At 52.5% G+C, this 13,656-nt stretch overlaps 1 protein-coding gene across 1 annotated transcript in view; it reads left to right on the plus strand.

Moving 5' to 3' along the window:
- The first annotated feature begins 877 nt into the window (after positions 1-877).
- Positions 878-13,656, plus strand: part of PACSIN1 (protein kinase C and casein kinase substrate in neurons 1) — a 70,277-nt gene continuing 57,498 nt past the window's right edge. The window contains exon 1 of the mRNA XM_009241757.4: positions 878-1,072. The gene's annotated coding sequence lies outside the window, so the exon portion shown is untranslated. The remainder of the gene's footprint in view (positions 1,073-13,656) is intronic.

A 13,656-nucleotide genomic window follows, 5' to 3' on the forward strand; every position in this document is an offset into this window, starting at 1 on the left:
AGACCGCAGAGTTTTGGTCTGTTCTGTCCTCTGCTGCAGCGCAGCCCCTCATCAGTGCCTGATACAGAACAGGCCTTCAATAGGTATGTGCCCCGCTCCTCCCTGCAGCGTCCAGGCTCCAGGCAGCATTCAGGGCTCAAGTTCGGAAGAGTGAAGGCCGTTGAGGGTCCCGTTAGGCCCCAAGCGCCCTAGAGAGCTCCAACGACATGGCCTGCAGTTTGCTTTGGCGACAGCCGGTCCTGCTGGAACTAGGACATGAGGGTTAGCGACCCTGCCCCATGGGGTCACAGGTCAGAAGCTGCGGGCAGGGGTGGGCATCAGTGGGCGACCCTGCCCCATGGGGTCACAGGGCAGAAGCTGCGGGCAGGGGTGGGCATCAGTGGGGCGGTGGTGCAGGGGGTGTCCCTCCCAAGTCAGCTCACACGCACATCTTCAACACACCCACCACACAGGCACCCGCACGCACCAAGGGACGCCGAGGCTCGGGAGAGGAGGAAAGGCCAAGGCGATGGGGAGAGAGGCAGGGAGCAATATCCTGGGCTCCGAGCGCACCAGCTGGGAGGGCTGGGGAGGAGGGCGCACGGGAGGGCTCCCGGCACGCGCGGGGCCGCGGGCAGCCCCCAGAAGAGGGAGCCAGGCAAGACTGCTGGGGCAGGGGTCGACTGAAGCAGCGGGGAGCCGGACCCCACCCGCCACCCGCCACCCGCCACCCGCCACCCGCCACCCGCCATCCCCGGCGCCTGCCAAACTGGTTGCTGCCTCCCCGGCAGCCGCGGCGCGTCCACCTGCGCAGCCACCGCGCCGCCCTGCCCGCGCTACCATTGGCTCGCTAAAAATGCCTCTCTAATCTGCGCTGCTCTGTGCACGCCTCCTCCTCATCCTTTCCCCCTCTCCGCCTCGGCTCTGACCTTCCTCCTTCCCGCAGCCCCGGCGAGATCCCAGAGCGACGCGGTGGCGGCGGCAGCGCCAGCCCCCTCCTCCCCCGGGAAGTCGGCCGGACTTGAGGCCGGGCCCCAGACGCCCCGCTTCGCCCCGAGGCGCCGCCGATGGTGCCCGGAGCTCCTGCCCCCAGGTAGGGGGTCTGGCCCTTGAATAGAGGGCGGGGGGGTTGTGTGTGCGGGTGTCCAGTTAGGGAGTGCGTGTTGGAAGTGGGCGCCGGGACTAACATCTCCCTGGGCCAGAGCCCGGCCAGGGTTAGGCAGTTGCCTGGAGAGAAGCGGGTGCGCGTCCGGGGATGCCTTCAGGGGACGGAGTTCGCGGGCATCACCCAGGCAGTGCTAGGATGCCCCTGCGCTGGGTCCCTTGGGGGAGCGAGCCGGCAACAGAGGCCCTTACCCCAGGAAAAGAGCCGGAAATAGGTTCCTCGGGAAGCTGGGGCCTGGGCCCGGGCGGTCCGGGTCTCTGGACTGCTACCAGAAGGGGTGGGTGGGCTGGTGCCAGCTTGGTGCATAGGCTATTTATGGATCAGAGTGGGCTGGGGAGAAACACAGCAGCTGATGCCTGTCTGGCTTATGATTAAAGGTATTTCCTTCTGTCCCCTACCCCTTCCCCCACAGCTGGGATGGGAGCGGGGAGAGGGGAGGAGGCAAGAAGGAGGCGATGATGCTAAAAGACCCGCAGATACAGAAGCCATGGGCTGCTGGGCACTGCCCTCCCCTGCAAGCCCCAGGCCACTTGCTGCCTGTTGGAGCCGTCTCTGCCCCTTATTTTCACCTTACAAGAGGCTGTGAAAAGGTTAAAGGGTCATCAGGGTGTAGGAGACATGGTGGCAAACCCAGGAGCTTGGCCAGACGCAGCTTCAAGCCCCAGCTGCCCCTACCCACAACAGCCCAGCTCTGCACCACATAGGCAGTGACACATATGGCCGCTTATTTCTAGGCACAACCATAAATAACCCACATTGCCCCAGCCCCTGGCACAGCTGGGGTGCAAACAGGACTGTCTGTCAGTGATTTTGCTTCCATCCTCCATCCTGGCCTTTCATCACAAGTCCAAATCATCACTCTCAAGCCACCCCCTCCAGCAGCTTCCCTGATACCCCAGGTGAGATCCTTGCCCCCTGCCCTATGTTCTTGGACTGCCTTGTGGCTGGGTTATTTGTCTTGTTCATCTCCTTCTAGACCAGAAGTACCTTCAGGCTGGGAATGTGACTCATCTCTGTCACTGCCCCTGCACCAAAGCAGGGTTTGGCACCAAGAAAATAATTTGTGGAATGAATGACTTAGTGAATGAGTGAAGGTGAACTCTGGGAAATAGCTGGCAACCTGAGGGAGGGGGTTGAGCCCCCTTTTGTGCTTTCTCTCTATTCCCCAGGACCAAAGAGCCACTCAAACCAGGTGGTTCTCTTTAGTAGGCCCTTCCTTTTTTTTTTTTGAGAGAGAGTTTCACTCTTGTTGCCCAGGCTGGAGTGCAATGGCACGATCTCAGCTCACCACAACCTCTGCCTCCCAGGTTCAAGCGACTCTCCTGCCTCAGCCTCCCGAGTAGCTGAAATTACAGGCATGCACCACCACACCCAGCTAATTTTATATTTTTAGTAGAGAGGGGGTTTCTCCATGTTGGTCAGGCTGGTCTCGAACTCCCGACCTCAGGTGATCTGCCCACCGTGGCCTCCCAAAGTGCTAGGATTACAGGCCTGAGCCACCACGCCCGGCTAGGCCCTTCCTAAGCCTGGAGTTGATGGGCAGCTATGCCTTTTGGAGGTAGTGTTGCAACCTGCTGGCTCCAGAGGGTCTTATGGGCCCCTGGTTTGAGTGTCCAGGCCTGGTCCTGGCTTGGGGGAAAGCCTGATGTGAAGGTCTGGCTCTCCTCAGGCCGCTGGGTTGGCACTTTCTTCCCGGGGTGCCAACTTTAGACCAGAGTCTCTGCCTCTGTCCCAGCCCTTAGGAAAATCCAGGTCAACGTCAGGGAAGCTGGGAAGGCCCAAGCCAGGCCTTCCTCAGCCTCTAGGGTCTTCATAGCAAGCTCTCAGGGGTCTCATGACCCTAGTGTGTGGAGGAGCAAACCCACTTCAGAGGAAGAGGCTGCCAACAAGGGTTCTGGCCTAGCCACAGGCCTGTGTCTATGAAGGACATAAAGATTTCCAGGCTTAGGAGGGGCTTAAAGAGAACTGTCTGGTTTGGGTGGCTCTTTGGTCCTGGGGAATAGAGGGAAAGCCCAAGAGGGGACTCAACCCCTTCTGTCAGGTTGCCAGCTATTTCCCAGAATTCACATTCAGTCATTCAATCGTTCATTCATTCCACAATGGCCCGCGTTGCTATTTGACAGCCATGCAGTCTCCGTAACGTGGCTCTGCCACCATTCCCACACCCAGGCTGACTCTCCCTTCTTGCTCTCCCTCTGCCCCCTGGCTGCCCTGAGCTGCTTTCAGTTCCTCAAGCAAGTGGGGCTTCTGTCACCTGCAGGCCTTTGCACAGGCTGTTCCTGTCTCCTCCTCTCCCTCTTCCTTCCCACCCGAATCTCTCACCCTCGGGAGTCCACTGAGACTCCTTTTCCCCCCAGAAGCTTCCCCAGCTTGGGCTGGGAGCCCCACCCATGATCCCCTCCCCACAGCCTGGCTGCCTCCCCTGGGAACCCTCCCATCATGCAGTGTCCTCTCCCTGCTGGGCTGTGGGATCTGTGGGGGCAGAGTCTGTGTGCTGTTTCCGGTGGCCCCATGGCCTGGCACAGAGTAGACCCAGCTCTGGCTTGTGGAGTGAGTGAGTGACTCTTGGTCCCATCATCTCCTTTCTCTCCTCACCAATATCAGGACATATTTTGCATTCTTCTCCCATTAGGAGATGACGGACCCATTCAGAAGTTTGCAGGTATCCCCACAGCAAGAATGAGTTGGTGGTAGAAAGCCTTCCCTGGAGAAGTGAAACTGGCTACAGGTCTGGAAGGACAGAAGGGACAGGAGAGGACATTAGGGGAGGGGGCATTCACTGATTTGGGGGGCCCTCCCTAGGGAACCAGGTGGAGGGGTTGGGGGAGGAGTGGGTATACCAGATAAGAAGGATGCTGCTTGGTTTGGTTTTACATTTTTCTTAAAGAAAAATAGCTTTTATTATTTTTCTTATTACCAAAGTAATATAGGTTTGCTGTGGGCAATTTAGAATATACTGGAAAGCCGAATGAAGGAAGTCCATTAGCCACATCAGACCCACCTACCATGGGCACTTCATAGCTGGTTTCCAGCCAGGGGCAGGATGGACCAGAGGGCAGGGCTGGGCTGGGGACTTGGGAGGCAGGTCAGAGTCCCAGGAAGTAGCCGTGAGGATTGGCAGGCAGGCAGAGGAGGGGTCCCGGAGCTTCACTGTGGAAAGCAGGGAAGGAAGTGGGATTGGATGAAGGGGAAGTGGACTCTGATGCAGTCCCAACAGGCAACAGGGTGCCCTGGGGCTACAGTGGCCTTTCAGGTCATGCCCATTTGCCTGTGAGAGTCAGGCCCTAGACCCCAGCATCCTGCGCCCATCAGGCACTGGGTTTGGGCGTGCCTTCCTGCAGGTGGCTCTGTAGTAGCAGCAGTCCCTGAAGCATCTGCCCACTGAGGTCGCCTGCTGACAGCACCCACCCCCTGGGGCAACAGATAGTGTTCACCACCAGGAAAGATGGGTTGGGAGGAACCCAGAGGTGGGCTGAAGGGACAAGATCATCTGGAGCCTGGCCTCAGCTGGCTCTGGGGAGACATGACCTCTAATGCCAGGGAAGTTGCTGGTGCCGTTTCCCAAAAGGGAGCGTGTCTGTGGGGAGCAATTTAGAATGTACTGGAAAGCCAAATGAAGAAAACCTATTAGCTGCTTCAGACCCACCTGCTGTGGACACTTTGTGGCTGGTTTCCAGCCAGGGGCAGGGTGGCCTGGAGGGGAGGGCTGGGCTGGAGGCTGGGGTCGGGGGCTCCCCTCCACCCTCCCCTGGGTGCTTACTCTGAAGACTTCAACCTTGGGTGTGAGGGGCTGCAGGATACCTGAAAACTGGGAGGGTAGGGGAGGCCTTGGCTATTATTGTTATTATTATTATTATTATTTTGAGACGGAGTCTCACTCTGTTGCCCAGGCTGGAGTGCAGTGGCGCGATCTCGGCTCATTGCAACCCCCGCCTCCCGGGTTCAAGCAATTCCCTGCCTCAGCCTCCTGGGTAGGTGGGATTACAGGCGCCCACCACCACGCCCGGCTAATTTTTGTATTTTTAGTAAAGACGGGGTTCCACCATCTTGGCCAGGCTGGTCTTGAACTCCTGTCCTCGTGATCCACCTGCCTCGGCCTCCCAAAGTGCTGGGATTACAGGCGTGAGCCACCGCGCCCGGCCTATCTTGGCTATTGTTTTAAAATCACTTGATATTGTTATTATTATTTTCTTTTTAGAGGCAGGGTCTTGCTCTCTCACCCAGGCTGGAGTGAGTGACACCATCATAGCTTGCTGCAGCCTTGACCTCCTGGGCCCAAGGGATCCTCCCACCTCAGCCTCCTGAGTAGCTGAGTGCTACCATGCCCGGCTAATTTTTCAATTTTATTGTAGAGATGGGGTCTTACTATGTTGCCCAGGCTAAAAATAACTTGATATTAAAATGCTGGGTAGGGGCTAGGGTAGTCTTTCTATATAAAATGCAGGATACTCAGGTAATTTTAAATTTCAGAAAAACAACAAATGTGTTTTTGTTGTTTTTTAGTCTAAGTATGTCCCAAACATTGCATAGGACATATTTTTAATAAAAAACTGTATTTGTCATTTATCTGAAATTCAGATTTAACTAGGTGTCCTGAATTTTTATTTTATTTTATTTTTATTTATTTATTTTTGAGATGAAGTTTTGCTCTTGTCTCCCAGGCTTGAGTGCAAGGCTGCAATCTAGGCTCACTGCAACCTCCGCCTCCCAGGTTCAAGCGATTCTCCTGCCTCAGCCTCCTGAATATCTGAGATTACAGGTGCCCACCACCACACTCAGCTAATTTTTTTGTATTTTTAGTAGAGATGGAGTTTCGCCATGTTGGCCAGGATGGTCTCAAACTCCTGACCTCAAGTGATCTGCCTGCCTCAGCCTTGCAAAGTGCTGGGGTTACAGGCATGAGCCACCGCGCCTGGCCCTGAATTTTTATTGACTAAATGTGGCCACTGTAGGCTGGGATAGGGAGGAGTGAAAAGAGAGGGTGAGAATTTTCTCTTCTTGAGTGTGGGGGAAGAATCAATAGATACTTGTTTGAAGTCGACAGTTTTAAAACATTAACACATCCATTTTTAGAAACAGGTGAGATGTTCCAAATTTCCCATCTGTTAACTTTCTATACTGGCTAGAGAGTAGCCCCTTATTTGTGGATTTTGGCTCCTTAGTGCTGCTGAGAAATAATAAAACAATAGTTTTCTCATTTATACAGGTGGGACAAAGGAAGATGTGGTGATCAAGGGTGGAATCACTAAATAGGGTTGATCCATTTAAGAAATAAAAGTCCTCCTCCTAAGAAAGCTCTCATTTGGCAGAGGGCGTGGGAAACTAGAACTCTCACGTCAGTCGGGGAGCATACGTTAGCACTGTGTTTTTGGCAACAGCGGTCACAGTTTTGACTTGGCAATTCCACTTTTTGGGACTTTATCCCACAGGTACATTCTGAGCAGGGTGCAAAGATTAGCTGGGCAGAGACAGTCAGTGCAGCGAAGCTAGATGTCTGTCAGGAGGACCAGTGACAAAGTCAAGACCTCTTTGTACGCTGTGATTTCAGGCAGTTGTTCGTTCTGGGATTTAATCAACGGATCTCTGAATGTCGCTGCCTGCCAGGCACCACTTTAGGTGCTTGGGGACACTGAGACAAGATGGGGCGGAGCTTATTACCAGTGTGGAAAGATGGTCACCATGTACTGATAAGTTAAAGCAAGTGGCTTTGTAGAACAATGTGTGTAGTATGATACAATTTTTAAAGTACATGTACATATGTTCCTCTCTGTTCATATTTACATAACAATGTGTAGAAGGCTGCATACCTGATTGTGATTAGATCTTACCTCTGGGGGGAGGCCTATAGCCGGGATGGAGGGAGAATGCGTCCTCTTTATTTCAGCCATTCTGTGCTGTTTGCATTTTATAAACAAATATCATTACTCATGAAGAAAAAAATTAAAACTGCACTTGATGATACTGGGAATTTTTTTCTTAGAAAGCTAAAAAAATGAGTACGTAAACTCCATTCCCCTTAATCTGATGGCATTTGAGTCACATGCTGCCACGTGTGTTTGGAGAGTTTTTATTTGTGGCTGGTTCCTAACTGGTCCCCCTCATGGGCTTATTTCCCCTCTCCCTCCTCCCAGACCTGTGGTGCCTGAAACCTGGCGGGATGGGAAAGGGGGTAAGGTAAGGTAACATCTGGGTATCAGAAGGGCTGCAGAAGGAGTATGGCAGAAGTGGGGTATCTGGCAAAGTGGTGGTTGCATAGCACTGGGGAGTCTTGTAGGGGCACAAAGCAGGGGCCAGGGATCCCTGACATGTGCCAGGCACTCTTTTGTTTATCCATATTTATTAACTCATTTAGTCCTCTTAGTAACCTCATGGGGTTATCCCCATTTTACAGATGGGGCAACTGAGGTTAAGTGACTTGCCTGAGGTCACACAGTGAGTAAGTGGCTAAGCCAGATTCACAGCCATGCAGTCTGGCTCCAGAAGCTGTGCTTGTGAGCCTCTGTGCCTCAGCACCTGTCGTCGAGGAATGGGGATAATCTCTTGTCTCAGAGACTGGAGGCAGGTGTGTTCTGGAAGACTGAAGGAGGGTTGTCTTCTGCAGAAGGCAGACCTGGAAGGAAAGGCTGGTCAGATCCAGAGATGGGGAGGGGGGGTACATTCCAGGCAGAGTGACAGCAGTGACAAAGATGCAAAGGCTGGAATGTGAGTGGTGGGCTCAGGGGCTGGGGAGGAAATCAGCACAGGAACACGAGGGAGGACATGGACCATGAGGCTGGTGGGGCAGCCAGCTTGGATTGCTGCTGCAGGGCATTTTAAATGATTAGCCTCATTGGACCTTGTGGGACAGGTGGCCCAGGGCTGCTTCTCCTTGCAGAGCCTGGCAAAGACCCTGCATCCCTCAGCCCCACTCTGCCCAATCTGGGCATTCCCTGAGGTCACACATTTCATCACTGAGTTCCCGGGGTCTAGCCTTGACCAGCCACTGAGGACAAGAGGGGCTGGAGGGCTGGGGGTTGGGGGTCCAGGCTGAGGTCCTGGCCCTGACACTGACTCACTGAGGGGCCTAGGGCCACTCAACCCCCTCCCTTGGATTCTGTTTCCTCTTCTGTCTTTTATTTGCAAACTTTTTATTGTGAAACATTATAAGCATTTACAGAAGTACAGAAAATGTTATATAACAGTCATATACTCATGGCTTAGCATCAACAGATACCAACATATGTCCAATCTCATCTCAATCAAGATATTTCTCTAAAAGATAAGGACTTTTTCTAACGTAATCACAATACCATTATTATACCTAAGAAGTATTAATTCCTTTATATAGTCAAATATTCACTTAGTATTCACATTCCCTGTTGTCTCAGACATGTCTTTTTGTTTTTTAAATAGTTTGTTTAAATCAAGTTCCAGGTAAGGTTCACACGTTGTGATTGGTTGATATGTCTTAGTCTCTTTCAATCCACAGTTCTCCTCTCCATCTTTTCTTATTCTTTTGCAGTTTATCTATGGGAGAAAGCAGGTGGTTTGTCCTGCTGTGTTTCCTGCAGACTGGATTTTGTTGATTGCATCTCTGTGGTGTTATTTAGTATGTTCTTCTGTCCTCTCTGTAAATTGGGAGTTGCATTTGTCTGTCTCTGACACCTCATCTAGTCATCAACAAGTCCTTCAATTCTACATTCAAAACACCCAGAATCCACCCACTTCTTGTCACCTCCATTGCTGCCTTCCCTTCTCAGCCTCTACTATCCTCTCCTAGATGTTTGCAGCAGCCTCTACCTGGTCTTTCTGCCCCGTCCTTGCCTCACCAGCCAAAGGTCCTTTAAAACTTAAATCAGATCACATCTTTCCTCTGCTAAAGCTCTTCAACGACTCCCCTCCCATTCAGAATAAAGCCCAGAATCCTATAACAGGCTAGATGTGGTGGCTCACACCTGTAATCCCAGCACTTTGGGAGGCCGAGGCGGGCGGATCACCTGAGGTCAGGGGTTTGAGACCAGCCTGGCCAACATGGTGAAACCCCATCTGTACTAAAATTACAAAAATTAGCCAGGTGTGATGGCACACACCTGTAGTCCCAGCTACTCGTGAGCCTGAGGCAGGAGAATCCCTCAAACCTGGGAGGTGGCGGTTGCGGTGAGCTGAGATCATACCACTGCACTCTGGCCTGGGCGGCAGAGCAAGACTCTGTCTCAGAAAAAAAAAAAAAAAGCCCTATAATTGCCTACAAGGCCCTATGTGATCCGGCTGCCCAATACCTCAGACCTGCTCTCATACATCCCAGCCTCACTGATCCCCAGGTCATTTCTTGGACCCATCAAACACCCTGCCCCAGGGCCTTTGCACTCCTATTCCCTATGCCTGGAATTCTCTTCCCCAAAGGCCTGCATGGCTCATGATGTTCACATCTCCACCCACATCACCCCCTCAGAGAGGCCTCCCAGACCACCTCATTAAAAACAGCCCTCGTTGTCCCCCATCCCCTGATTCTACTTTATCATCTTCATAGCACTTATCCCTGACATTATGTTCTTGTTGGTTTCTTGTCTGTCTCGCTTACCTGCCCAAGCATTCCAGGAAGGCAGAGTTTGGGTGGGGGCAAAGCAGCATGACTGGCCTTCCCCTCCCCCTCACCCCCGCCCACAGAGCTGACCGCCTCCTCCTCTCACATTGCTAGCTCCTCTACTTTCAATGTTTCCTAAAATTAAAAAAAAAAATTAAAAAAACACATATTTGTGCCTAGTGTGTCATTGTTTACAAAATACTTCCTGTCTCAGGTCTGGTCTTCTAGAAGCAGAGCTGAAACAAGGATTCCCAGGCAAATGATTTATTGCAGGCATGCTCATATTAGAGCAGGAAAAGATTTGCTTACAGCTAGGATCCCACGGAGAGTTCTAGATTATGAACAGCCAGTCTCACAGGGTTACCTTCCTCCAGACAAGGGGTCAGGCCTTTGTAGCCCCTTAGCGGGTGGTCATTGTCTGCAAGCTGCTCCCCGGGAAGGGCCTAGCCTCCCCCTGCATCTCCAGATGAGGCAGCTCCTGTAAGCCGAGGGCAGCTCTCAGGGGAAGGGGGCAGCTGTGAGCTGTTAGCAGCCAGCACCCACAGCTGCTGAGAGATGGGTACCCCACCTGATAGAACGACACTGGCAGTACCCCCTCTACTTCCATATCCATTTCTGCTTTGAGCCTTGCCACAAGCCTGTGGGGATGGTATTAATTAATGATCATTATTCCCATTTCCTAGAGGAGGAAGCTGAGGTTCTTAGGGCTGAAATGACTTGCTTGAGGTTGCACAGCCAGGAAAGGGTTAGATTTAAGCTCAAATTCTTACTCGGGATCCTCTGATTAGCTGACAAATCGTCTTAGTGGCTGCCGGTTTGTAGTTTTACTCTCACGCATTTATCCTTTTGAATGTTAAATGAATATGTATTGTGTGTGGTGCGCTGTGTGCTGAACTAGGCACCAGGCCATTCAGCAGTGAATGACATACACTTTGTCCTTGTCCCTGGAGTTGCCAGTCGGTGGATCTGACCAGTATTTACCCGCCACCACCGTGATTACCCCTACTGAGCCCTCAGGAGTCCCAGCTTCCATAATGACAACACGATGTCTGTTGAGCATGAACTATGTGCTAGCACTGTGCCAGGCTCCCCTTTACCTTCACAGCACCACATCTTCAGATGGGTAAGCTGAGGCTGCAGAGGGACTTGCAGCTCCCAGCAGCTGATGTCTCTCGGCAAGCGTGTGATAGAGCTGGGATTCGAAAGCACGGGGCTGAATTTGGCTCTCCCACTTCCTGCGGCCCCTTCCCCAGCCTTCCCCACACTCCCTCCCCCATCCACCAGCAGGATATCTGGTGTCACCTCTATCATCAGCTCCATCGGACACTGGGCTGCCACTGCTGCCTGCTCCCCAGGTGTTGGATGACTGGCCGCCATCTCACCTGCCCCACTTGGCCCTGCCCCAGATGGGGCACCTCTGATAGGAGGCTTCCCCTACCCTACAGGGCCCAGGATCCCTGCCTCTGCCCCCTTGCCAGCCCCTTGTCATTGGCCCTGACAGCTGGGTGGGCCTTTCTGCCAGCCCCAGCATGGCCTGGGTGTTGGTGGCCCCTCCCCCTTGCACCAGCTGGCCTGGTAAGCTGCAAAGCTGGCTTGGCTCGGCTTGGGGGCCCCTGGACAGGGCCGGGGGCAGGTGGCAAATCACAGCAGACTTCCTTCTTTCCTGCCAAACAGGGCCAAGACAATCCTGACAGGGAGCAACCAAATCACAAAATTGCCACCTGAGGAATGTAAGGGTGGAGAGGGCACCCCCCAGGACTGCCTTGGTAATGGGCATCTATGAGGCAGTAGCTCAGGGGTGGGCACTCCAGGCCTGTGTCAGCTCGGGATTTCCCTTCTCTCCCTAGGACCCCCTCTTTCCCTGGCCCTCAGGCCTCTCTGACCATTGCTCATTTGGGCTGTGGCAGAGGAGGCCAGCACTCTGTTCCAAACCTCAGCCCTGAGGGCTTCCTCCAGGGGCTGCACTGAGGGACTGTGCCTCTCTTGGCAGAACTTCAGGAATCTTTGTGTGAATTTTGTATGCGAAACATATGCAAATAAGCATGTCCAGGCCAGGCATGGTGGCTCACGCCTGTAATCCCAGCACTTCGGGAGGCCAAAGCGGGAGGATCGCTTGAGTCCAGGAGTTCATGACCAACCTGGGCAACATAGGGAGATGCTGTCTCTATTTAAAAAAAAAAAAAAAAAAAGAAAAAGAAGAAAGAAAGAAAAAGAAAGAAAGAGAAAGAAAGAAATCAAGAAAGAAAGAAAGAAGAAAGAAAGAAAGAAAATCATTTCCATCTCACTGTGGGTGTGGCCTGCTGGGGTGCTGTGGTCCGCAGGGAACAGGCATTCCCTGCAACAGCTGGGGGACCAGGGGCACAGAAAGATGAGGACCCCTGAGGGCTCTGGCCATCTCATCTTTACTGCAAGCTCAAGTCCGATTTCTATCATATTTTCTCCTCTCTACGTGGTTATTTTTTTTCTAATTTGATCATTTTGTTTGCATTTATGAGCTAGACTTCTACAAAGAACTATTCCTCTTCACCTATTTTGTTGTTCTGAAACATGGTGCATACTGGAGGATAAAGGCTCCATTCCTTTGCTTTATCCTTTTTTTCTTTGTTTGCTTTTTGAGACAGGGTCTCACTCTGTTGCCCAGGCTGGAGTGCAGTGGCATGATCTTGGCTTACCGCAGCCTCAACCTCCTGGGTTTGAGCAATCCTCACAACTCAGCCTCCCCAGTAGCTGGGACTACAGCTGTGTGCCACCAAGCCTGGCCATTTTTTTTTTTTTTGTAGAGACAGGGTCTTCCCATGTTGCTCGGGCTGGTCTTGAACTCCTGGGCTCAAGCAATCCTCCCGCCTCAGCCTCCCAAAGTCCTGGGATTACAGGCATGAGCCACCATGCCTGGCCCCTTTATCCTTTTTTTTTTTTTTTTTTTTTGAGACAAAGTCTCGCTCTGTTGCCCAGGCTGGAGCTCAGTGGCGTGATCTTGGCTCACTGCAACCTCCGGCTCCCAGGTTCCAGCGATTCTCCTGCCTCAGCCTCCTGAGTAGCTGGGACTACAGGTGCATGCCACCGTGCTCAGCTAATTTTTTGTATTTTTAGTAGAGATGGAGTTTCAGTATGTTGGCCAGGGTGGTCTTGAACTCTTGACCTCATGATCCACCCTCCTCGGCCTCCCAAAGTGCTGGGATTACAGGCACGAGCCACCACGCCGAGCCTATATATCTTCTTTTTTTTTCTGAGATGGAGTCTCACTCCGTCACCCAGGCTGGAGTGCAGTGGCATGATCTCAGCTCACTTCAACCTCCGCCTCCTGGGTTCAAGTGATTCCCCTGCCTCAGGCTCCTGAGTAGCTGGGATTGCAGGCACGCCCCACCACACCTGGCTAATTTTTGTATTCTTAATAAAGATGGGGTCTCACTATGTTGGTCAGGCTGGTCTCAAACTCCTGACCTTGTGATCCTCCTGCCTCGGCCTCCCGAAGTGCTGGGATTACAGGCATGAGCCACCACGCTCAGCCTATTTATCCATTTTTAAAGAAATGAGTTGGTGCTGTAGCAACCTCCAATGGTGACCAGTGAATATTTTTTTTAAAATATAAACATATATAAAATAGGTTGTACATTTGTCTTAGTCTTTTTTATGTTGCTATAACAGAATACCTGAGCCCAGGTAAATTAAAAGGACAAGGAGCTTATTTGGCTCACAATTCTGGAGGGTGAGAAGTCCAAGCAGCATGGGGCTGGGTCTGCTCGTCTTCTGGTGAGGACCACCTGGCTACATTCTAATACAGCAGGAGCAGGTGCCAGAGCGACAAGTGGGCAAGTGCAAAAGAGACACAGACGAGAGGCTGGGCTCACTTTATAATAGCCTGCTCTCATGGGAACTAATCCGTTCCCACAGCGCTCCAGCAAGGTGGCATTAACCTAGTCATGAGGGCAGTGCCCCGTAATCCAGACAC

Source organism: Pongo abelii, chromosome 5 (assembly GCF_028885655.2).
Source record: "Pongo abelii isolate AG06213 chromosome 5, NHGRI_mPonAbe1-v2.0_pri, whole genome shotgun sequence".
Taxonomy (NCBI): Eukaryota; Metazoa; Chordata; class Mammalia; order Primates; family Hominidae; genus Pongo; species Pongo abelii.